Source organism: Falco rusticolus, chromosome 1 (genome assembly GCF_015220075.1).
Source record: "Falco rusticolus isolate bFalRus1 chromosome 1, bFalRus1.pri, whole genome shotgun sequence".
Lineage (NCBI taxonomy): Eukaryota > Metazoa > Chordata > Aves > Falconiformes > Falconidae > Falco > Falco rusticolus.
Genome location: NC_051187.1, coordinates 89,996,392 through 90,021,105, shown reverse-complemented (window position 1 = coordinate 90,021,105; position 24,714 = coordinate 89,996,392).

Below are 24,714 nucleotides of genomic sequence, written 5' to 3'. Positions count from 1 at the left end.
CCATATGAAGGGCAGTACAGAAAATAAGGGAAAAGAGGTATAAAACTGTAGCTGTCTCTCATGAAGCACATATGGTGTACTTTTCTCACTTGCAAGAAAGATCAGACTTGTTACTGCCACAGTCCAGACTATCCCAGATAACTGCAGATTAGCAAAATATTCCTTTACACTGATACTTCATGTAAATATATACAGAGACCATTCTTCAGATACCTTTTTTCCAAAACATGAAAAGCACTGCCTACCTTTGACATATGTGTGACATCTCCCTTCTGATGCAGTAAGCCCTGACAGAGCTTGGGCTGAGAACAGCCTATCCAAACTTGAAAGAATACCTACAAATGAAACTACCAATTTTTTTGTATAAAACAAGACAGCAAAATACTGTATCCTGAATATTTTGTACTGTGACTAAACCATTGTTAGAACAGATATCTTTTGGGTCTTATGAAAACCTAGCTTTTCATTGCAGTGCAAGTTCATTTATTGTTATATTCTAAAATCTACATAAAGTTTATGGCTTTTTTACTAATACTGTGATAAATATTTGGTACTGCGTTACAAAATAGCAAACAAATGATAATTTTACCTTCTGCTCTGTGCTGCTATAATTACCTCCCTTAGGAGTACAACCTAGCCTTTTGTCACTTTGATAGCACTGTTATTCTCAAACAGAGGCAGCAGAACAGCTAAAGGAGATGGATGCATATGTAAAAAGCTTTTAATCACAGGCATGAACATACCTAAAGCAGCAGTGTGATTCTTCTTCTAAATAAGGTGTCTATGGCTTCAAATCGGACATATTTTTAAATATTCTAAACTACTGAGTAAGAAAATCTGAGGTTTGGCTCTGTTTTAGATCCCCTCCAAAAAAAAAAACCAAAAAAAACCCCAACCAAATAAACTAGAATTGCCAGCATCAAAGAACCAGCACCAGTGCAGTAACAGACCTGGGAAAAGGAGTCTTCCGTTATATACGGGGTTTATTTACCTCTCGCCATTATCACTGTGGGGTCAAAATTACTGTAGAATATGGATAAAATGTAATAGAATCAATGCCTTTTACACTTCTTGCCATTCTCCCTTTCCACAGTCTGATAGAATTTACTATAACATGACCACTGGTGCTTGTCTCTACTACTCCTCTGCTTTGGAAGGGGTTGTGGGGAGAGGCGGGGGACACGCTTCAGGAATACTAGACAGTACTTGATGTAAGTCTGGTACCATAAAATTACACTCTGTTAGCAAACTAATTATCCCCACCTTTACCGTTTCCCCCCCTTTAAAGGTACTTGAGATCACAAAAAAAACCCCACTAGTGCAGGATTCAGGACGAAAGAGAAAACTATCAAAACAAAGCACTTTACATACATTGAGTGTCAATCTTCATAATCTAATCTCAATCATTTTCTCTAATCACAGTGTCATTTTCTAAACAAGATGTAAAAAACAATTGCATAGCACACATGTAGCATCATTATAAAGTATTTGAGAAATAAAAAGATTCATTTGCAGGGATTTCATAAAAGATATCTCTAGAGATAAGATATATTTTTCCCTGCAAGAAAGATTTGTCTTCTTACATCATTTTACTTCTTTACCTTATATAGGTGGGTTTTGTATGTAACCATGGATTTCAAAATATACAAAGTCTTGAAAACATAATCTAAATAATAAATTAGCCAGTCAAACATCACATGGCATGATCTGAGAAACAGTACACATTAGTCTAATTAGGAACTATGTTACACATCCACAAGACCAAGATTTGCCAGTTCCTGCCTTCTGAATCCTTAACTAAACAAATATAACATTATTCTAAAGCCAGCCATGCTGTTAATATATTAATGAGCAAAGATCTGACTTAAGTATTTCACCCTTTCACTGAAAATTTGGCTCATTGACTTCTTGTTTTAATACAATATAATTACTGCTTACAGGAGGGTGTAGTAGATAAGAGATCAATTTGTTGAAAGTCCATGGCAATACTGCCACTCATCTCTGAGGACAGAATTTCAGCTTGAGTATGACAAATGTCTTCAACAATCGTTAATAAATCAAAAGTACTCTGAAGAAGAAACTGAGTACTATAATTAAATATAATTAAATCAATTAAATTTATTTCAATCAATAAATTAAATATAATTAAATCAGCTAACCTCCATGAAAGCCAAAAATATCAGCCCTTGGGATCTCAGAATACAGATGTTTTATAACCTTTTGGGGGAGGTCAGAGGGGGACAGCCTGTGGCATACTAGTTTCTACTCTAGTGCAGTTTCCCAGAAGACAAGTACTTATAGCTAATTACCAACTTCAATCATATTTGCATATCACCTTTCTTAAAACATCCTTTCAAACACTTCTTACAAGATGAAATTCATCTTGCATTCCTTTTTCCTGGATAAAATCATCCTGTTACATCCACGGCTCTACAAGATCATGCAACCAGAGGCTCAAATGCATTTAAACAGAGCCCTTGAGATTTCCACTCTTTAAATCTATCTTCTAATAATTCTCCTGCACTGAACAATGGAACATGCCATTGATGTTATTTCATAGGACTCCTCACCAAATGCAACACTGCCTTTCAGAACAACAAAACTTGGTCTACAGTTCTTTCCAACAACCAAAACTGTAATAATGTGTGCTTATAGAATAGCTTTCAACATATAAAAACATACTAAGCAATTTAGCAGCCTAATGATGCTTCCTCTATGAAATCAATTTATCATAGTTCAGAATTTGTGGGAAAATCATTTTTTCCCTGTTGTGCTACCACAGTGAGATGGAAAGTGCCAGGTTTCCCTTTGATAACTTAAGGCTCTTTTCAAAATTTCAAAAAAGATCAGAAGCAATAACAGTAAAGATACAAAAAGCTTTTGATGCTAAATATCTAAGTAGATTTTTTCATGTGTCTCAATGTAAATGATTTCAAATAAAAAGTTGATCATGAGATGCTCCTCTCCAGAATCCAAAAGTTTGTCACAGAAAACCATTAAAATAGAAGGTTAAACTTCTGTTGAGTTGCGTGAATCTGCAATTGGGGGATTCTGCATTTATGGTATATTACCACTATACAAAAAGCATTTAGTGAGCCAGATTCAGAACTACGTTGTTACATTACTGTGCCAGAGGACCAAGTAAAGAGGGGTGTACAGTTTGAGATCCCTTGGCTTTTCCTCATGCACCAGGACAAACTTCATTCAGAAGTGGAGACTTTGAAATGTGTGAAGTATCCCAAACTACACAGCTTCAAACTTCTCTCCTAGAAATTAACTTGGTATTTGTCCTGAAGTGGAACAGCTCCCAAGCCAAATTAACCTGAGGCCAAAACAGCCTTCTGGTCCTGTCCATGGACCTGCCATGATAATTAACAGTAATGAAGAGAGGACTAGACACAACAAAGAAAGAGATTTCACGTAGTCTCTTGATGATTTGCTTGTATCTATCTTATTTATAGAGGCAGAAACAGTTAGCTGATTTAGAACTAGTAGATGCAGGAAAAAAAATTTCAAAAAATCCACCTCGAAATACAAAGTATGAGAAAAAAAGTTGTGACATTTGATATCTTATATTTTAAAAGTACTTCATTGTTATGTAAGAGGAAATACAGATGAGAACAGAACATATCCAATTAGCACTGTAATATTAGATACCAGCCTTACAAAGAACATCCTGCAGTATTTTAGGTGAAAGCAATCAAGGAAAACACTCAGTATGATCTTGTAGCTATAATTTATATATATTTTTATTGGGTACATAAACCAAAATCATTTTTAAAAAAGGCAACATGAGATGCAGGCAAGGATCTCCATCTGTCATGGTTCTAACTCTAATCTAGCTCTAATCATTCCTTTCTTTGAAAGAAAGGGAAAGTCTTGATAAATCAACATGTAAATCAAAGTTGTCAGACAGTCAGTGATAGCACCATCCATATGAAAAGATGTACCTTGACAGTTTTAGTCTACGCGTTTTGCTCAGCCCCTCATGCAGCTGTTACTTGGTTCCCCCATGGATAACACTCTCTTAGGCTGCTGAAATTCCAGATACTTCTCTGTAACACCTTGAGTTCTGAAAAATCACTAACACGTCCTAATCTATCTAGTGGCCTCAAGTTCAGCTAAGTAGGTCACGTCAATTGTCACTATAACATATGATCTGGTTGGGGTTTCTTCTGTTGTAAGAAACAGAGCAACCAAGAGTCTGATACCATGTTTTCTAAGCAGCAGGCAGCATTTCAGCTGACAGCACCACACGCTAGAATAGTCCCTGGATGCCCTGTGTTTTGGTAGGGCAAGTCATAAGGATCAAATGGATCTAATATGGGCACTTATCACATTTAGTATTCAGTGAAGAATTTATGGATCAAATTAAATGTTTAGGAGTGGCACTCTGACGACTGCAGAAATAACAACCATATGAAGGACCACGAAGTCATTATGTTACAGGACGCACAAGCACTTCAGTTTTAGATCAAGACTTTTACCTTTCCTTCAGTATATAAACATGTAATAATATTCCTTGTCAGACACTGAATCATGCTAAATATTAGTTTTACCCTTTGCTTAACGGCATCATTTACCTCCTTTCTGAGAATCTGGCCTGTTGTTGTGGTTTAACCCTGGCCAGCAACCAAGCCCCTGCAGCTGGTCGCTCACACCCCCCACCACCCAGAGGGGTGGGGAGGAGGATCGGAAAGGAATGTAAAACCCAAGGGTTGGGATAAGAACAATTTAATAGGTAAAGCAAAAGCCGCGCATGCAAGCAAAGCAAAGCCAGGAATCCATTCACCACTTCCCATGGGCAGGCCAGTGTTCGGCCATCCCCAGGACAGCGGGGCTCCGTCACACACAACGGTTACTCAAGAAGACAGACACCACAATGTCAGATGTCGCCATCTTCCTCCTCCTTCTCCCCATTTATATACTGAGCGTGATGTCCCATAGTATGGAATACCCCTTTGGCTAGTTCAGGCCAGCTGTCCTGGCTGTGTCCCCTCCCAATTTCTTGTGCCACTCCAGCCCTCTCGCTGGCAGGACCCAAGAAACGGAAAAGTCCTGACTTAGTATAGACATTACCCAGCAACAACAGAAAACATCAGCATGTTACCAATATTGTGCTCACATCAGAGCCAAAACACAGCACTGCACCAGCTACTAAGAAGAAAACTAACCCTATCCCAGCTGAAACTAGGACACCTGTCTAGAGAATTTCCATACTTTTGCCTAGTTTGGCTTTTTTCTCTACACTTCATCTACAGCAGTTCCTGTTATTCTATGATAGCATGTCTTTCTGAGTTATTTTTTGGGCATATTTTCAGCCTTGGAATACGTAATTTTATTTCCAGAAGCAATCCCATCTAGCTCACAGATATATTTAGTAAGCGTGTTCCCCCACTGCACGAGCTATGACACAAACATCAGTCTAAGTTCAACGTGGCTGGATCATACACCCTTTATTGTAATTTTAGTTACAGTATATTGGTTTCTGCATGACTGGGCAAATTTATAAGCATATAAATATAATTTGTGTTCAAGATTATATTCTAGTCACTAGATAGAAATATCTACGGAAAACTTCTCACAAGTACTTTCCCCTGCTGCACAAAATATATTTTGCTTCTCCTTGGGTATTTTCCATTCTTACTTTCAGGCTTCAGCACACCTCTCTCATTTCTCACAATTCTCTCTCCAAAAACTGGACATGAATTAAGACAGAGTTTTCTTTCGTGATTCGTGAAATCTTCTGCTTTATTTCTTGCAAGCTTCTTTTGATTAAATTATAAACTCCCTCTTAGGTTCAAGGATAACACTGTCCTATTTTTCTTCCAAGTTTGCAGCCTGATCTCACCCTGCAGCAGCCAAATTCTCATTGCTTTTTGCACATCCCGCCAGGATGTTCTGCAGTCTTTTCTTACCATGGTTCTCCATCATAACATGGTTTCAGTTAGCAGTTCCACCAGCCTCAAAAACTGTGTCCTTGAATAAGACTCAGATTTTTCAAAACATTTCCAAAGTTTATCTAACTTCTTTCTCTTTGAAATCCCTCTCAGAAAATTATTTCCACAAAGCACAGCATCATTCCCCTTTCTTTACCACAGTTTGATGACTGGATTGCATGTCGTTCTACTATTAAATAGTTTCCATAACTTCACTGACTTAAGAGATTAGTTTTATCCTTGATCCCTCTCCAATTGTCTGCAACAAATCTTGATTAAGATAGTCCAAAGTTTGTTATTCCATTCTCTTTCCCACCTACCACTATTTCTACATCCAACCCTGATAATGGTTAAAGAAAACCCAATCAGAACTGATACCAGAGAGGAACCTTTACTCTGCCTACAGGGAAGCTAACATTCAGAAAGAAAATCAGAGGAGAAATTAATGTCTCTATCCCCACAGCTACTACTGTTTCAATCCAGAGCATTCCTTGCCAGTCAACACATACGTAAATACTGCTTTCAAATAAGCTTCTTTCAAAGAAAAGTCAGCCAGCCAGGAAAGCTAAAAAACCTGGTACATATTTCAGGCTCCATTCCAATGCTACTCACCAGCACTACTTAGGCAGCATGAAGGAATCAGTATGTCTGATTTGCCTCTGAGCAGATCTTAACTAGCTGAGGAGAGGCTTTCTGGGGACACAGACTCCCCCACCCCACTTTGCTGGGGCCCATGCACCTTTTGCTGGGGCACCATCTCACCTTCTGCAATTATACAATTCAATTTTCTTTCTGAAGTTCAACAACCAATCCTTGAACAATACACGATGCAAATTTCCTGTATTTCTTAAAGACTATTGCCTCTAAGTTGCTCACAAGAAAAAGCAGGAATGTTATTTTTTCACTGACTTTTCACTCTAAGAGGGGATGTTGAGCAGTAAGTCCATTTTACGCAATGCTTTTCAAGACGGTTGCAGCTTTTCAGCAGAGCGCTGCACTTCAAATGTAGGTCAGCGGAAGGTAAGACTGTATAGGAGGATCCCTCCTAAGAAATGAAAGCATACTAAATATTATTCATTGGGATTTCTGAATTCTAGGTAACTGTAAATATGATATGAAATTATAGAAAATAATAAAAGGAGCATAAAAGGACTTTCAGCAATATAATTCCTTATACAGGAATGTTTCACCATTAAAATATCTATTCTATTAAAGTGTGTAGCTAGCTACTTTTTTTAATCCTGTTTAATAGTCTACTGTCATTCAAACACCTTTTTTGCTGATCTCAGAGAGCTTAGTTCATCCTATTGAACAGCAGAATACAAAAGAGGCTGTCTGTTCTAGGAAATATGAAAAATATTGCCCATCTCCCTAGGAAAAATTGCAAAATGAGGAGGATTCTCATCAGCTTTCACTTACAAACAAGTAATAAAAGTTAACTTGCATATTCTACATCTATTTAATTATTCAAGCTAAGAAACCCAGTTACTAAGCACATAATCATATAATAAAAAGTGTTAAAAGCTAGGTACTTAAAGGGACAGCACATGCTCCATCTCTACTAGAGCATAACAACTGCTTGGCACGTTTCTGGATGCCCACACATTTCACTGCTACTCTGGGAACACACAGCTAAGCAAGTGCTCCTTATGCTCAATGACTTAATGATACTGGTTCATACTCTGGACTTCAGTTTCACTGATTAACTCCAAATATCACAGAATCACAGCATGGTCAGGGTTGGAAGGGACCTCCAGAGACAGTCTAGTCCAGCCCCCTGCTAAAGCAGGTTCATCTCGAGCAGGTTGCACACAGTCATGTCCAGGTGGGTTTTGAACATCTCCAGAAAAGGAGACTCTACCATCTCCCTGGGCAGCCTGTCCCAGGGCTCTGTCACCCTCAGGGTAAAGAAGTTCTTCCTCACATTCAGATGGAACTGCCTGTGTTGCAGCTGGTGCCCATTGCCCTTGTCCTGTCACTGGGCATCACTGAAAAGAGCCTGGCCCCATCCTCCTGACCCTCACCCTTAAGATATTTATGTGCATTGATAACATCCCTTTTCACCCTTCCCTTCTCAAGGCTAAACAGCCCCAGCTCTCTCAGACTTTCCTCATAAGGGAGATGCTCTAGTCCCCTCATCACCTTTGTAGCCTGGACCGCTGGACCCCCTCCAGCAGCTCCCTATCTCTCCTGAACTGGAGAGCCCAGACCTGGGCAAAGCACTCCAGATGTGGCCTAACCAGGGCAGAGTAGAGGGGCAGGATCACTTCCCCCAGCCCACTGGCCCCACTGCTCCTAACGCACCCCAGAGTCCCCTTGGCCTTCTTGGCCACCAGGGCACATCACTGGCTCATGGGCAGCTTGCTGTCCATCAGAACTCCCAGGTCCTTCTCTGCAGAGCTGCCTTCCAGCAGGTCAGCCCCAGCCTGTGCTGGTGTGAGGGGTTATTCCTCCCCAGGTGCAGGACCTTACATGTGCCTTTGTTGAACTACATCAGGTTCCTCTCTGCCCAACTCTCCAGCCTGTCCAGGTCTTGCTCAATGGCAGCACAGCCGGGTGGGGTATCAGCCGCTCCTCCCAGTTTTGTGTCATCCACAAACTTGCTGTGGGTACACTGGACCCAGTACCAACCCCTGGGGAACCCCGCTGTTTACAGGCCTCCAGCTGGGCTCTGTGCTGCTGTTCACAACCCCCTGAGCTCTGCCACCCAGCCAGTTCTCAATCCACCCCACTGTCCCCTCACCTGACCCACACTTCCTCAGCTTACCTATGAGGATGTTGTGGGAGACAGTGTCTGAAGTTATTCAGGAATAACTAATTCATATCATCATGGACAGTTAAAACTGGCAGGCCAAAAAAGAACTACAGAATTTTAGCAAAAAAAAAAAAAAAAAAAGTTTATATACACTCAGAATTTGGATTTTGCCTTAGAAAAACAACGTAGCTAATATTGATTCTGACAGCTTTATTAAGTGCTTTATACTAAAATCAGTGAAATTCTGTAGGTACCAGACATTTGTGTACACAGTTGTCGGCAGTATTTTCTGTTGGTTTTAAAGCAGAATTAGATTTACTGCTATTTCCAGCTCAGTTCTTGTAGAAGCTGTATGGCAACTGGGTTTACACGGTTTGTAACAAGGTGGTTTTACTTGTATGTAAAACCACCTGCAACTTTGTATCTAGCAGCTTTAATCCACGCAAAGCCAAAAATCAATTTTTAATTAGTGAAATAGCTTGACAAACCATGTTCTACTATGTTAGTGATCCTGTGGAAGTTAATAGCAAAGTTGCCATTGACTTTAAAGTAAATAAGGTTGAACTTGGCATTCTCAGGCCCTTTCCCAACTAATTTCTCTAAGGCCCAGTCTCAACGAGCAAAAAAATGAATGTGGGTTTTCCAGTCATGTTTACTCAACTGAATGGGTGTGATATGATTGAAAAGCACTATTTATGAGCAGGCTAGAAAATCGGAAGCCACGTTAGTGGACCAAACTAAAGAGAAGACTATTTCATCATATTATGTTCATTCAGTTCTGCTCACAAGATTGAAGGACAGACTCCTATTTGCTGATGAAGACATACCCAAAGTGTTTAACAGCAGCATGTCATGTTAATTCAGTGGAAAAGAAAGTGACAGGAACACAGCACAGAAAGCTATGACTTATATACTGTATCCAGAAGACTATTCTGGTCTGCTATAAAGCCATACTTTTATTTTATCAGCATTTCACAGTGCACAGCAAAATGTAAGCTGTGATGAATAAGGGAGTCTATGGACTATTTATAATTTTGCTTCCAGACTGAATTTCCTGCACTTCTAAAACTACAAATCTTACTTCACTGACAGTAAATTCCCTTTATATGTCCATTTGGAATCAGGAACTTAAAGAGTAGCAATATGACAAAAAGTAATATAATAAGATACATATAAGAAATAATTTAGTAAAATTAGTAGTAATATACCCCAGCAGGTAACTAAGATTCAATGTTCTTCTATTTACAGTTAAATAGCCAGCAATTTTAGCAGTCTCCTGGAGGAGGCTTGGAGAAGAAACCACATGTAAGAAAAAAAAGTCTCCTAGGGAATCAGTATTTTAAGTTACAGACAAAATAAAAATAAGAAATGATGACCAAGCAAAGCATACAGAGGCTCCTACTACCTGTCTGGATCTGCATGTGTTCTCTATCAGCTGTACTTGTTCAGAATATCTTTTTACAAAACTACAGAAATACCTATCTTCAGCTTTCTCTAGTCCACTAAGTAGTACACAAAGCAGTAAGCAAAATCTCTAGGAAACAGCGTGCTTCAGTAACAAAGACATTGTAAGGAAAGGATCAGCACTGATCCTAGACACCTGCGCAATTAGACCCTATTTTCCTACTGATGTAGGAAGCAGACTACATGGAGGGTGAGTGACAGGGGTCAAAAATGAGACAATTCTGGAACATACCTAAACCACAGCACCAAGCCCATATACATGTGGATGCTAAATGCAGGAGTCTGCTAAGAATTTTTTTCAGTTCACCCATCCACAAGGAAGGCCTGGCTATAATGCAAATAAACCTTTACTGGGGGGGAAAACGCTTAAAACACTAATGTTCAAGTTCAAGGCTATCAAATACCTTTGTTGAAAAAAAAGCCAAACCAGCACCACTTCATTTAAAAAGACACTGAGGTTAAAGTTCAAGTTAAATAGAAAAGACTAAAGTTACAGAAATCCAGAGAAAATAGTCTCTCTTTTACCTCAGTAATCAAGGACATGCCTTTAGAATGCAGGAATGAGGAAAAGACTGTACAAAAATTGCAAAACTACAAAAAGGAGAAGTTATGGTGCTACTCCGAAACAATAATCATGGGGTTTGGCATTGATTTTGTGGATGTTCAGTTGGGGTTTTTGGTGGGGGGTGGGCAGCAGCGGTGGGGGGCAATGGAGTGGTTTAGTGGTTTTTTTGTGGTTTTTCTGTTGTTTGTTTAAGGTTTTGGGTTGGTTTTTTTTTTTTTGGGGGGGGGGTCTACAAAAAAACTCTGAAGTACCTAGCAATCGTTACCGTCAGAGACATAATACTGAAGACACCATATGGACTATGGATTTAATCCTGTATCGGAAAATCCTTTCCTCTATCTTTCCTCTCCTTTTCCAATACCTTTTAGAGAAAAGTGTGAGCAAGTCCATAGAGGATTAATGTTACCATAATGGTTATTTTCTCCACCTGTAACCATCAGGTTAAAAAAAAAAAAGAAAAAGGACGGGGGTGGTGTTCAAGAGAAATGAAAGAACTGGCTTCTTCCCATCCCCCTTTCCAATCTCAAAGACAAATTTTACCAAGTAACTGAAAATCTTTTAGAAAAGACAGCATGGCTCTTGAAGTGAAGGGACATAACTCTCTTCCCTAGAGTCAAGAAGGACTGTGGTCAAAGCACACAGAGTTGAGAGTTGCCTAAGGCTTTATCCCCAGCGTTGCTGCAGACATTTGTGCACTGATGCCAAGGCAATTATTTCATCTATCCATTTCTATTTATAATTCAAGCTGTTCAATAGAGTCTGCTACAGGGGAGTTTCAAGTCCTATGTTACAATAACGAACTTGCAGTACTTGAACAGTTAGCATGAGATGGATGCGGGCTGGGGTTTGAAGGGTACCTAAAAAAAAAAAAACCCAACCAAACAAAAAAAACCCACAACCACCACATGAAAGGAAAATTTAACTCTCACTAAGAAAACATTCTACTACAGTCAAAATGGTGACCAGAAGTATTTAAATGACAGTTATGTAAAGGAGATATTTTTCATCCTACCTTGGTTCAAAGTAACACAAAAAGAAAAAAAACCTTTTTTTATGTGGGCTTTTGTAAAAGGATGCATTTAATTTTGTTTTGTCAGAATGACAAGGCAACACTGTGGTTACTCTGGTTATACCAATGCCTAAAAGGAGCCAGTTTAATGTATTAACTGCTCCAATGCTGAATTGATGAATCCAAACAAGCCATACCATAGGATGACTTCTCTCTGTTGTTACACATCTAAACAAAAAACATGTCAAACCATATACAACCAGTACAATGGTCTCCAATTTCTACTTGTGATAAGCATGCACTCTTTCATAGCACAGAAATATTTTTTGGTTAGCTGTTACTCAATGCAAGGAAGACAAACATTTTTCCAGATGTTAGCACTTCCTTATAACTCACTGGCCACAATTCATGCTGCTTCAAGGGAAACAGTTACAGAAGCTTGACTTCAGAAAGCATCATACAGAGATTGCTATTAAATATACAGATTAAATTATTATTAAATACTAATATTATTAAAATATTAAATTATACTGTACCTCTTATTTTCATACTCAAAAGATGAGAATAAAACACAGAGGTGAGAAACTGATTCTTGTGCCAGGAGAGAGAAGAGGCAATTCAGAAGACAGTGATATGTCATACATTCTCACTTCTTGTGACTGGTTTTCCTCAGAGCCATCGCTATACAAACAAACCTGTAAGCCTAGTACTAGAGTTTATACATTATAACACTTCTTGACACTATCTAGCATGGCAGATTAAGACAGCAGGGGAGATGCAAAGCTATTATAACACATACCAACATCAGCAAGAATAATATAATTATCTCAAGCTTTAATGTGACGATTCCTATTGCACCACTCTTTAAACAACTGCTAATAATGTTCTACAGTTCAGTCTATCCCACATTACATTTTTCCTAAAGCACATGGTACACTCAAGGTATCAAGTCACTGTTCCTAAGCTTTAAATCTGGGTTTCTAAGTTACATGCTTGGCAGCTCAGTTCCTCCTTGGGATCCATGTCTCTTCAACAATAGTAAAACTAAGGAAATAATTATTTCCTTTATGAAATTTTAAAGTTAAATATATTTGAACTGAAGCAGTTAAGACTGCATATGTTACACAGGCTGTGTACACCACGCAATTCATCAGCATGAAAGCGATTTTATTTCCACAGCTATAAAGATTGCCGAGTCCATCATTTCCTTTTCCATTGTTGGTTAAATAACCTCCAGAGCTATATCTGTAAAAGATACAGTAGTACTGTAGTGGATGAGGAAAACTTGAGATGTTCCCTTCAAAATTAGCTGAAGATGCATGAAGTAAACAACAATTTTTAAAAAAATAACCTATAAATAGACATCAGGCTAATAGTTATTACATTCAATAATTTAGCATGATATGCATGACAGCTTCGACCTCCAGAATAATTTAGCGCCTTGAGCTGAGATTAAATGCAGAACATTAATTTTTCCCTCTGGTTGTCAAGCCAACCAAGAGGCCCGTCAAATCCATTTAAATAAAGCCTGCATCATGTAATAATATTAAAGGGGATAAAATATTAATATGGGTCTGTGATAGAACATTGGATAAAATAGCTGCAGTAAGGCAGCTTTAATTTACTACACTAACAATCTGTCTTTATGCTGAAAGCAGATTTAAAGGTCTGAAGGAATACATATTTAAGTTTATACGATATGCTCATTTATAAAATGTTACTGATTTTCAATTGCTAAGAATATTTAACATCATTACATAGAAAAATAATGATGGTTCCAAATTTAATCCTACTGATGCAGAAAAAAAATAAAATATTGGACCAAAGTTCCCCTCCATAAACAGATGTTATTTCCGCAATAGTAGTATGGCTGTATCTATCTATTGCCAGTAATGAATTTCCTTCCTTCATCTGGAGGATGATAAATGTCATGCACAAAACTTCAATATTTCATAATATAAGAATGGATTGAAAGGGTAGGTAGACTCCCAGACCGAAGACAAACAACTCTAAATATTTAGGTTACAAGTGCTTTATCAGAACAATATGGTTTATGTTGTCAGTGCGGAACTACTTTGAGAATCAAAAGAATAGTGAGATGGAACAACTTAAAACAAGTCTGTACAGTTTCCTGTCCAAAAAAAGAAACTTGAAAGGTGCAGGTTTAGAAGTTTAATTTGCATGATAAATGGAATTGGTCATATTTAGAGACAATATTACATACATACAGAATATAGTCAATGTCACATTCTTTTACTTGATTGCAGTTACGCTTTTTATTTTTAATTTAAATAATTAACTTTTTAAAATAAATAATTTAAATTATTAAAAGTATTAGCAGTAAATATTTTTATTATAGTGTTGTTGGTATGATGGTGTGCCTCTCTATAACGCAAAATCTTGTTTCCTAGAAGAACTGAAAGATTAAACAGTAAAGTCCTGCTATTAATGCGCTTAATTGCAAAAGCAGGGATGCACTGAGGTCAGTGTAATCATGCACATGTGCATAATTAGAACAGTCAGAAGATTATGAAAAAAACATTAAACTCACAAGAATGGAAGTCCTACCAAAATAAAAAACCGTAACAGCAAGAGGACTAATGGAAAAAATTAACTATGCAGAGAGTACTTAATATAAAGCATCAATAGGCTTTGCATTAGCTCTAAAGAATCCAGCATGGAGCAGGATGTGCAAAGCAGGTAAGGGCAAAGGTTGAGATTTACCAATACAGAAAGAACACGGAAGGGTGTCTGGGTGGGCTTGGAACTCTATTTGTGGCATGGCTCTAAGTTATCTCCCAAACATGATGAAACTTCTTGCACAAAGCCTGTCCATCAAGCCTAGTCAAGTTTGTTAGTTATGTTTAACTGGAAATTAGTAAATTTAAGAAACTAAAGCATCAGGCTGTCTATTATTCCTTAAACAATACACGTTGAATGCAAGCTCATTCAGTCTTAACATTACAGGTTCTGAAATGACTCACGAGACAGCTCAGGGTAGACTGAATAACTGACAAATTCTTAGTGGGCACACCTAAATGGCTGTTGTAGAACCTCCCCAATGAGCCAAGATCAATTTCACTAGACATGTCATAGTCTGTATCAGTCCACATACTAGATTTTTTTTTGGTGCTCACCCATTTGGCTTAGAACATGTGGCATTCTTACGCTATATCCATGCCACAAACCCCTCAACAAATCCTCTCTCACACACAAGAATGTAAGATAGGTGACTTGCTATGAGTGAGGGCAAATAGATTACTTATGGCTGAGCTGATAGTTTTGACCCAGATTTTAATATCTACTAAATGAGGTCTAAACTATACTAATTTTAGCGTTGCAAGTCCAAAGCAGTTACAGCTCTGACTCCATGTTCTTCCAATGAAGGAAAGGCTTGACACTATCACATTTAGAAAGTACTGGTCTGCTAAAAAACTATCTCCTTCCCACTCTTTTCATGGAAGGGAGAGGGTATGGGTCATAATTTACCAAGAATCCTCCTTGAAGTTAAAAATAGCATTTCAGCAGAAGACACATTGCTGCTTATAGAGAGCACAGCAAAACTAAATAACCTGAATCCATTTTTCAAAACAATTGTAGTTCCCATTTCAAGGCTGATGGAACTGATAAATATTGAGCAGAGTGTAAAAAATGCAGGCATTTTATAAAAGTCAGTAGAGATGTGTTGGGGTTTGCTACTTATTTGCTGATAAAATAAATAAAAATAAAGGAATGTTAAGCTGACTGTCCTTTTTGTTACCCACCTATATTTCACATATTTTTCCTTTTGTAGCACTTTGCATCTTTTACAATTAAATTAAAATTAAGGAGGCTGTGGAACATAAAAGGTGCTATTTGGTGTCAGGTATGCAGAAAGAAAAAAACCTAGTAATTAAAGAGAAAGGACTGCAGATGACATACAGGAAAAACTATCCATAACACACCAGAAAAAGCCTGGAAAGAAAAATAAAAAAAAAGTAAAGATTTCTAAGCTTTCAGATACTATGTTTAAGGCAGAGGAAAGTCATGTATTCGCCACAGAATGACCTCAACCTTCTCCAAATACTTCACCTTCACATGCTCTGATGCAGAATCTATTCAATAGCTACTTTTAACATTATATGACCCTACATTACACATTTTAACTTGTCTGTAAAGATCACAACATACCTACAGGGAAAAAAAATAAGAAAATCTACAGAACCATTTGCTTGCCAATTTGACGTCATCACTGACCGATACTTGGGAAGGATATTTCTAATTTTCAGGGAAAGTCCTATTGAGCATTTTTTTGCACCATGAGCCTATTTAACAGTTCAGCTTTGACTGAGCTTACATTTGAACGTCAGCACTTGATCTGTGTGAATGCTCTCCCAATCTCTATGCTATGTAACAGGAGCACAGAGCTGCATGGTATTTCCCAGCATATCTCATTCTGTACTGAGTGCCAATTTGTGTGCCCAGTCAGTTTTGGTGACTTTTGGAAGTACAGAACCACCAACTGCAGCACACAGCACTTTGGCTGCACAGAGCATGGAATCAGCAAACTGCAGTAAATCATCTGGTGAAATATTATGGGTTTAGTCTCAAAGCTTAGCAAATTCTTGACTTTACATTTTTTTATAACAAATTTCTGGAGTACTCAGTCTTGCAACATTTACAGAAGATACAGAATTATTCTTCTGTACCTTCTTTTGGAAAATGTGAAAGAGGTCTTGGCTTCCTTCATATCCTGGATGATTTCTATGCATTTTAGTTTGTCTGTTCAGGTATGATGCCAGGGTCATCACTAGGGCACCTCCACACATTAGTAGTACTGTTGACACGTGGCTATTTCTTTTTTCTTAGAGGTAAGCCAAGGCATACATATAGAATTTATTTTTATTATACACTGACACTGGAAAAATAATTTTATAAAGTAGTGCGTTTTATATTAGGATCCTGAAAGCAGTGATTCTGCAGCTGTCCAAAACCATGTCAGCACTAAAACACATCAACCGTCCTCTTCAGAGATCTGACGTTTTTGTCATGATCTATTGCAGAATTTTATGTCAGTTAGATACCACAGTAAAGAAGTGCCTCCTTGGACACATTGCTGCTAGACACTTTGAAAAGAAGAATGAGAACCTTGAATACGACCTCATGTCACCAGATCAGCTAGGACAATATCTTCAGGCAAAGAGCTCACATCATTATATGGCACCAAAGGAAACAGCTACTGCAAGTGAAACAGTTGAAACTTTTCTGAGCGTACCTGGAAGCAGCAGCCATCCTAAAGCATGACAGATTATCATTACCCTTTCTTCTGTTCTCTTCACTATGAAATTAAATCCCAGGAGACCTGAAACTGGCAGAAAGTCAAGACCAGCTTCAATAGTGGTAGCTGGGAGCCACATCACTTGGATTCATACAAGGTCAGCACAGGTAATCTGTTCAGCCTGTGGAGGGGATGAGCAGGAAATCAGAAAATTCCTATTCTGAAGGTAGAAAGGAAAGGCAGAAAGTAATACCTTTGTAACTTTAATTAGTATCGCCAGATGTAAATAATCCCTATCCTTTAATTTAGCCCATACTTGTAACCCTAGGCTAAGGAAACAACAAAACACAGGTGGTAAACACTAAGACATTCCTGTGTCTAACAATGTAAATGAACTACTCGGGGCTATTTTTATAAATATTTACTATTTAATTGTCATAGAACATCAAATTCTATTAAATACTGTTCAGGTTACTGGAGCAAAGACTCTGCTTTGGAGAAGTGGCAGGATCTGAGACAGAAGCACTGAAGAACAAGAATGGCAATAATGGAAGAAGCAGACACAAGCAAAACAGAACAGCACTCCACATGTGGAGACGTGTCTTGCTTCTAGCTAATCCTCCATTTTTCTGACAACAAAAAATGATCTAAAATTTCCAAACTGAACTACTTGAGGCTGACACACACCTGCCGATCAGTTTCTGAACATCTCCGTTAAGTTCTGATTCACCAAATATTTTCAGTATCTGCATGGTGTTAGTCAAGGAATTATTCCAACAGCTGAAGTCATACACATTAAATATCTTTGGAAAAGGTCAGTGACAGATATCAAATTATTCTAGCTGTCATAATTTCATAATACCACCATTACAAAACTGGAGTCAATTGCTCATGATCCTCAAATGAGTGCTTTCCCCAGATGTACTACAGAAAGGGTTACAGCATACATGACAGTAGAACTTAAGAAAGGATGGCTAACCGCCCCTTGTCCCTGAAATGGAAGGGAACATCTATTGAGTACAAGGACTTCTAGATCACTGAGCTCTTTGAATGTTCATTTTAGTGCAGTAGAAAAGTTCTACCTACTCCACACTTCAGAAAAATTCAGCTTCCTAAGGCATAAAACCAGGCTCAAGACCCTGCCCTAACTATCTTTTAGAACAAAGGAAGGCTAATAGTAGATAATGAGAAAATATGTCCCATAACATGTCTTGCATTAGAGTTTAACGCACTCATCTGGATACAGAAAATCCAGTGCAACTTTCTGCTTCACATCTTACACGGCCAGTTTTGACCTTCTATCAAACCACAAGGTCACATATCAAATGTGAGGGTTACAATCTTTAAACTACCCTATGGTAGGGGATTTAGCCAAAATACATTCAGAGCTCAAGAATCCTATTTCAGGGAACCTCAGGCTTCAGTCTGAGTTATAGCCCTCTACAGGTGACTGACAGCAGAAACACAAGAACCTACAGGCTAAAGATGGTAGCTGAGTAATAGCTCCTAACTGACGGACTCTGACCAAATACATCCAGAGATCCGGCTGTTTCAAACAATTTCAATGAGATATTCAATCATATAGCAATCTATGATTTCATTGAGATAGTCAAAACACTCTTAGACGCTGTACTGGAAGGTATCTAGTTGTTCACCCCAAAACTGCCCTTCAACCAAAACCCACAACAGAGAGTGGGGAAACAGTCAGGGGATTCACGCAAAACCACTCTTTTTTTCAAACAAAAATGATATTGTAGTAGAGCCTGCCAGAATTAGCTCCTGAATTTTCTCACCTTTCCACTGTTACCAATCTATAAAATGGGGGTAGTCATTCTGTCAACCTGTGAATAAAGATTAATTAATGCTTGTGACACTATGGAAGTAGGAGACAAGTCCAAAAAGACAGTTCTTTTACCTAAAGATATTGGGGCATTTCCTGCATTCTCACAGCTTTTCCTCTCATTAAGAAAATTATGGAGCTGCAGTACTTTTCAATAAGCATGACTATTTCTGTCATATCAGTTACAATTTTAATAGCTACTCTGACAGTTATAGCTTTTCTAAGAACATGATTTGCCTTTTTTTTTTAAGTTATTTTTCTCCCTAAAGAAGCCCATCTTGACCATATAAACAAACAAATCTGAGCAGAAACTAATGACATCTGTTTCTTCTATAGATTTGTGTCTCATGCTGGATTTGTATTTTTAACTGTATTATAACGAAGCAAGGCAAAGTTTATAGAGTGGTAATACCTTATTAGATCAACTGATATCACTGAAAGAGCAGCATAGTTTTGAGCACAAGCCTTTTTCAGATCTCCACAGTTCTAAAAAGTTCCACAGTTTCCACAGTTCTGAAAAGTATAAGCTCACCTCTTATTAGACAGTGGAGAATCCAACAAGAAAAGTATGCTTTAGTGGGGATTACTTCCTCTGACTTCCAATACAGAACATTATCTAAAAATTTTAGGTCACTATTAATAAATTTCCCTTTGGCAATTCAGTGGTAAACAATAGGGCTGAGTTAACACTGTGAACCCTCAGTTCCCTGGAACATAGAAGTATGTTTTCTTTGCTCAGCTACTTTTGTGAAATTTAAGGCAATCATTATCTTCTAGCTCCCCACCAAACAATTGGTGTCTAGCTCCTGTCAAACAACTCAGTCAAAATTTTGGTTACCTTAGGGCTGCAGGTCAAAGAAAATCCCATCCAATCCCCAGACAGGAAAAAGTAGTCAAGACTGGATTTATTGCCACTAATATAAGCCAAAAGACATATACAAGTAGTTACAACTGTTTGTAATGTTTCCAAGTTAATTGTGGAATTAGAATCTGTACCTAAGCATATAAAATCTCACATCTCAAATTATCATTCAGATATCACAGGCATGTAAAAAACAATCTACAGTGTAATGCTGTTTGTTCTAATATTGGCAGAAAATAGTAACTAAAATCAGTGTTAAACCTCAGGACACTAATTATATAGACAGTTGAGTCTGATTCTGTACCATTAAATCAGCAAACATGAGATTATTTTTTTTTCTCCAAGTAACAACTACAGGATTCCATTCTTTGCCATCTAAAGTGGCATTTTGAAAAATGATGTTAGTTTGGTTTGCAACCTCAGCTGACACAGGGAAAACGCTAAGATGAATTGCTAACATTTCTGCATGAGCTCTGGACAGGATGATGCAATATTCTGAAACAACCCAAACGACGAAGTAGCACAAGAGCAAACAAACAGCAAAAGCAGCCCCTGTAGTCCATGGGTGATTAACTGCCTGCTCTGATAAAACAGGGAAACCCTTTCAGTGCCAGGTAGTTACTTACTTTAGAAACAAAACCCAAAACTTAATACTCTCGAACAGTCTGCCTAATCTTCATTACTGCATCCTACAAGAATAGGTATGTCCGCAAATCACAATACTAGATAAATGAGGAAGCTGCAGCATGATTATTCAAGGGAAAAAAAAATTACGTGAAAGATTTCAACATGATTTCCAGTGCAACCAATTCACAGCAGCAAACAGGTAGATTTCTACTTAGAATATCTTGTTTAGGGAAGTAAGCTGGAAAATGAATTAGTTTCCTTTTTTCTTTCCATGTTGTAGATTTAACTATCAGTGGTAGACACTAGGATAAACGTAGCAACCTTCCGGCCAGATCACACGAACAAGAACAGTCTTGGAAAAACCAAAGGGTATCACAGGGGATGGGAAAAAAAAAAAAAAAATCAATCAAGGCAAAAATACCAATGAACCTGAGTTGATATTTAGAGTTGAAAAAAAAACCAGAAGCTGCCACAGAATAACTCTGTACATCCAGGAGACAGACAACAATTTAGATTTACAGGGAACTTTGACTAGCAGGAAGCTAAAAGTAATGTAATTGTTCATCCAATATCCACTTTTACTGGTCAGATTAGGTGTACTTTCCCCTAATCATCATAAGTGGAAAAAATTTCTCCCAAGTTTTTCAAACAGGACTGGAAATCTTAGAACTAAGCCACAATATACCCTTCCTAAAAATGTTCTGATTAAGTTTTGTTCTTACATGCAATGGAACCTATATTGTCTGTGTTTTCCCAGCGCTGTAACCAACCTTCAGTGAACACAGGACTTACCCTTGCCTTACTCATTTCACACAAATTAAATAAACAATTTACAGTTTAATATGTTGTTGGGTGTTAAACAAAATTAAAACAAAAGGAAAGCAAAGTGAGACATTACGAATTATGTGCAATATGAGCTGCAGCTCTTGGATTTGTATTTCAAGTATAAACACAAATTGCTATATTATTATTAAAGTAAGCATTCTTCTGTCACCAGACAGGAATTTATGTATCTCCTCATGTGTTGAAATAGGACTGCATTGTTACTCCAGTGGCCTCACAAAAAAAGCATGAAAATTCCTAATTATGGACAAGAATCATTATTCAGGATGTCCAGGCTCTCACTTAACCCTTCCTATAATACATCTTACACAACCCCAAAGCAAGACACCGTGACAACACAGACAGACTTTTTCCTGTCATTTTTTTTCCTGACAGGAAAGAAGGTAATCAAGAAAACAAGCCAGTAGGCAGGTAGAAAGGGATGAATGGAAAATAGCTTTCTGGCCTTTCACATGTGTTTCAGGGCTACAGATATTACATGCAAATTTTTGATGCCCCATTTAGACCTGACAATGGCAAGAAATTAGACCTCCTCTCCACATCAAACATCAGCTGATTCAAGCAGATCAGTGCACAGGTACCTCATGTCCTCATAAAATACTGAAATTGAATGAACTGGTAAATGAGTACAGACTGAAGCAGCTCGGCCAACTGATGAACTAAAAATTCAGACAGTTTAAGGCCTGGTAGGTTTTGTATCAGTATGAGCGCAACACATCACTGCTGCTACCAGCCTTCTCTAAATCAGTACAAAGAGGGAGCCGTGCTCCTCAGCACACCGCACAGCCCATTTCCTTCACCATGCAGGTGGCAGATCTCACCAGAAAGGCTTCTCTGTTTCCTCGCTCAGAAAGTATTCCCACATCAACAAGTGTCAGATGCATTCTCTTACCCAGCAAAATTAAAAGTTCTAACAGACCTATGTTTCCATACCTACATACTCCCTTATATTTTCCTTTATTGCCTAGCCACCATGCACCACTGCCACTTCACTACTACTCTCCCTTCTGTTATCCTTATTTCCACTGCCTTAATATGTCTGTATGAGGTGTTATTCTATTAGAGATTACTCCTCCCCCACTTCTTACTACTACACTGTCCTTTATGGTCAAGGGTCTCCCAGCTTGTCTAGTGCTGCTCCTTTCCTGTCTACTTCACCCCCCTAAAAGTGAACAAAAGCGCTGTAAAACCACTTTCTTAACTGAAACCACAATCCCTTTACAATTGTTACAAGGCTGCCTTGCCCCATCATCTCTCAGGCATTTTCAAGTTAAAGCTTTGTAATGCAAGCATTACTTGAGTGTTGTGTGTACCCTACTGGGGAGAACTGGCTGGTCAAGCTGTTTCAGATTTTGCCCAGCCAGTACTGTAGCCTAGGACTGTTTTGGTTTGGGTTTTTTCCCCAAACCCTCCAGCTACCTGGTCCTAGATTAACAACTCAGCTGAGACCCTAGTACCTGGCTAATGATTTGCAGTGCTTCACTCCTGAAAGCCCAAGGCAGAAAAGGAAGGCAGAGATGACAGAACTACAGTGGTAAATGGAGGGAACCGAGGCTTAAAAACAGAACAGCATCAGTTGTCAGTGACAGTGGATTCACATTATTCATCTTCACCATCTACAAATCCCCTGCTGGAAACATAGCAGTGGGCCCAAGTAGCAAACTGGATCCAGATTTCCCAGTACCACTTGTCTATTCAGACTTCAGTCTTTAGACTGTGCTTTAAAAGGATAAGGAGTGTTTCTGAATTCACATCGATCAAAATACAACAATCTGTCTCCCAAGGTCTGAAAGCAACTTGAAATACAGCACTCAGAATATCAATCACTCATACAGCTCCACTTCTAACACTATCATCAAAAACATTTGGTTTTCACTGCGTGTATTTTTTAAGAGCTAGTAATGACTGGATTCCCTGTTCTCATTAACAGGTTTGTATAACTAATTCTAAATCTGTATATGACCTGGAAGAATATATTTAAACTCAATGATATGCAGAAATCCTCTCTTGCTGGAAAAGGAGGCTCTGGCACAGGGTGAATATATTGTGGTTTTACAGCAATGAGATACAGGGTTAGCTGAGGTCCACCTCCTTGGGAAGCACATTCCCAAAGTGTCACTTTCATCTATTTATTACAACACAGCTTCACCTGCCAAAGAAACAGGCCAGAAAAAGAGACGCTCATAACCAGGTCAACGATCAGAATTTAAAAGCGTCAGAAGCACAAAAGGTGAAATCTTCTCTGGTAAAGCAGAGAAGGGGAATATCTACATGAAGAATCTTCCATATTAATTTTAGGAAGACATACCTAAGGACCAAGACTGTCCAGGAGACTGTATCTCAGCTTTGGACAACCATGGGAGACAGCCTGGGAGCAGCTTGATTTGGCAGCCTGCTATCTGAAGCAAACAAATGGAAACTTCAGAGTTAATCCTGAACCACAGGTAGCTTCTAAACAGATAGTGCTCTGAATCTATCCCAACACATAAGGACTGAGAAGAGCTTTGCAAAGAACTACAGAGTGGTGTGCAAGCCGCCAACACTCCAATCCTGAGGAAGAAGAAATCCTGAACAGGTGCCACATTGCAGGAACTGGCACCCCAGGGAAGGTGGTCACCATTCAATAGTAACCCTGCACTGTGAAGATCAGAGAAAGACATCCTGCAGTGACAGGAACAAGTCAAGTCTCCTTTAGCACTGAGCATCAGAAGGGGAAAAGAGATTAAGGAAGATGATTAAATTGCAACATCAATATTTAAAATAAAGCACACCTCTGCTTCTCCTCTTTAAGAGACATTGTATCTCTCAAAGCAAGCTATGAATGAGAGACCAGGCCACAAATGCAAATTAACAGAAGTCATAGAAAATTAAGGATAAACCATTTAATCAGTTCTCTTCCACAGCTTCCTTACTTGAAAGGACTTGATGAGGTGAAAATCCATTCCTCAGAAGTATTGAGCACCTCTGGGATCAAAAGGGGCTGAGGACAACATGGATTGCAATTAACTTCTGATGTTACTGTCTCTGTAGAAGAAGCAGCTTTAATTTATGCCAATATTGAAAATGGTCACATTGTTCTGGTATAGGTAGGACTACAATTCTGAATCTTTTCAGGGTAAGCTTGTTGTGGTGTTTTGTTTGTTTGTTTTTTAATTTTAAAAAAACAAACAGTATCTCTAGAATAGAACTTCTTAGCATCAGAATGACTTTTGCCATTTCTCAAAGCTGCATGATAACAAAAGGTCACAGACTGACTCCAGCTCCCTTGTATTTAGCAAAATGATGTGGTTCAGAAAGAAAAGCTCAACTTAAAGGTCACAAAAAAAATCTATTTTTCTCCACTGTATTATTCAGAATATTTCCTTAGAGTCATATTCCATCCCACAGCAGAGTGAGCAGGTTTCAAAATGAACCTAGGTAACACATTGTACATGCCGTTTTCTAAATACTATCACTTTTTTCATTTCTGGAAAAGGGGGTAGGGAGGAGGCAAAACTTCATGGAAACTTACCAGAACACTTAAGGATGCTAAATGCTACAGCAAACTGAAGTA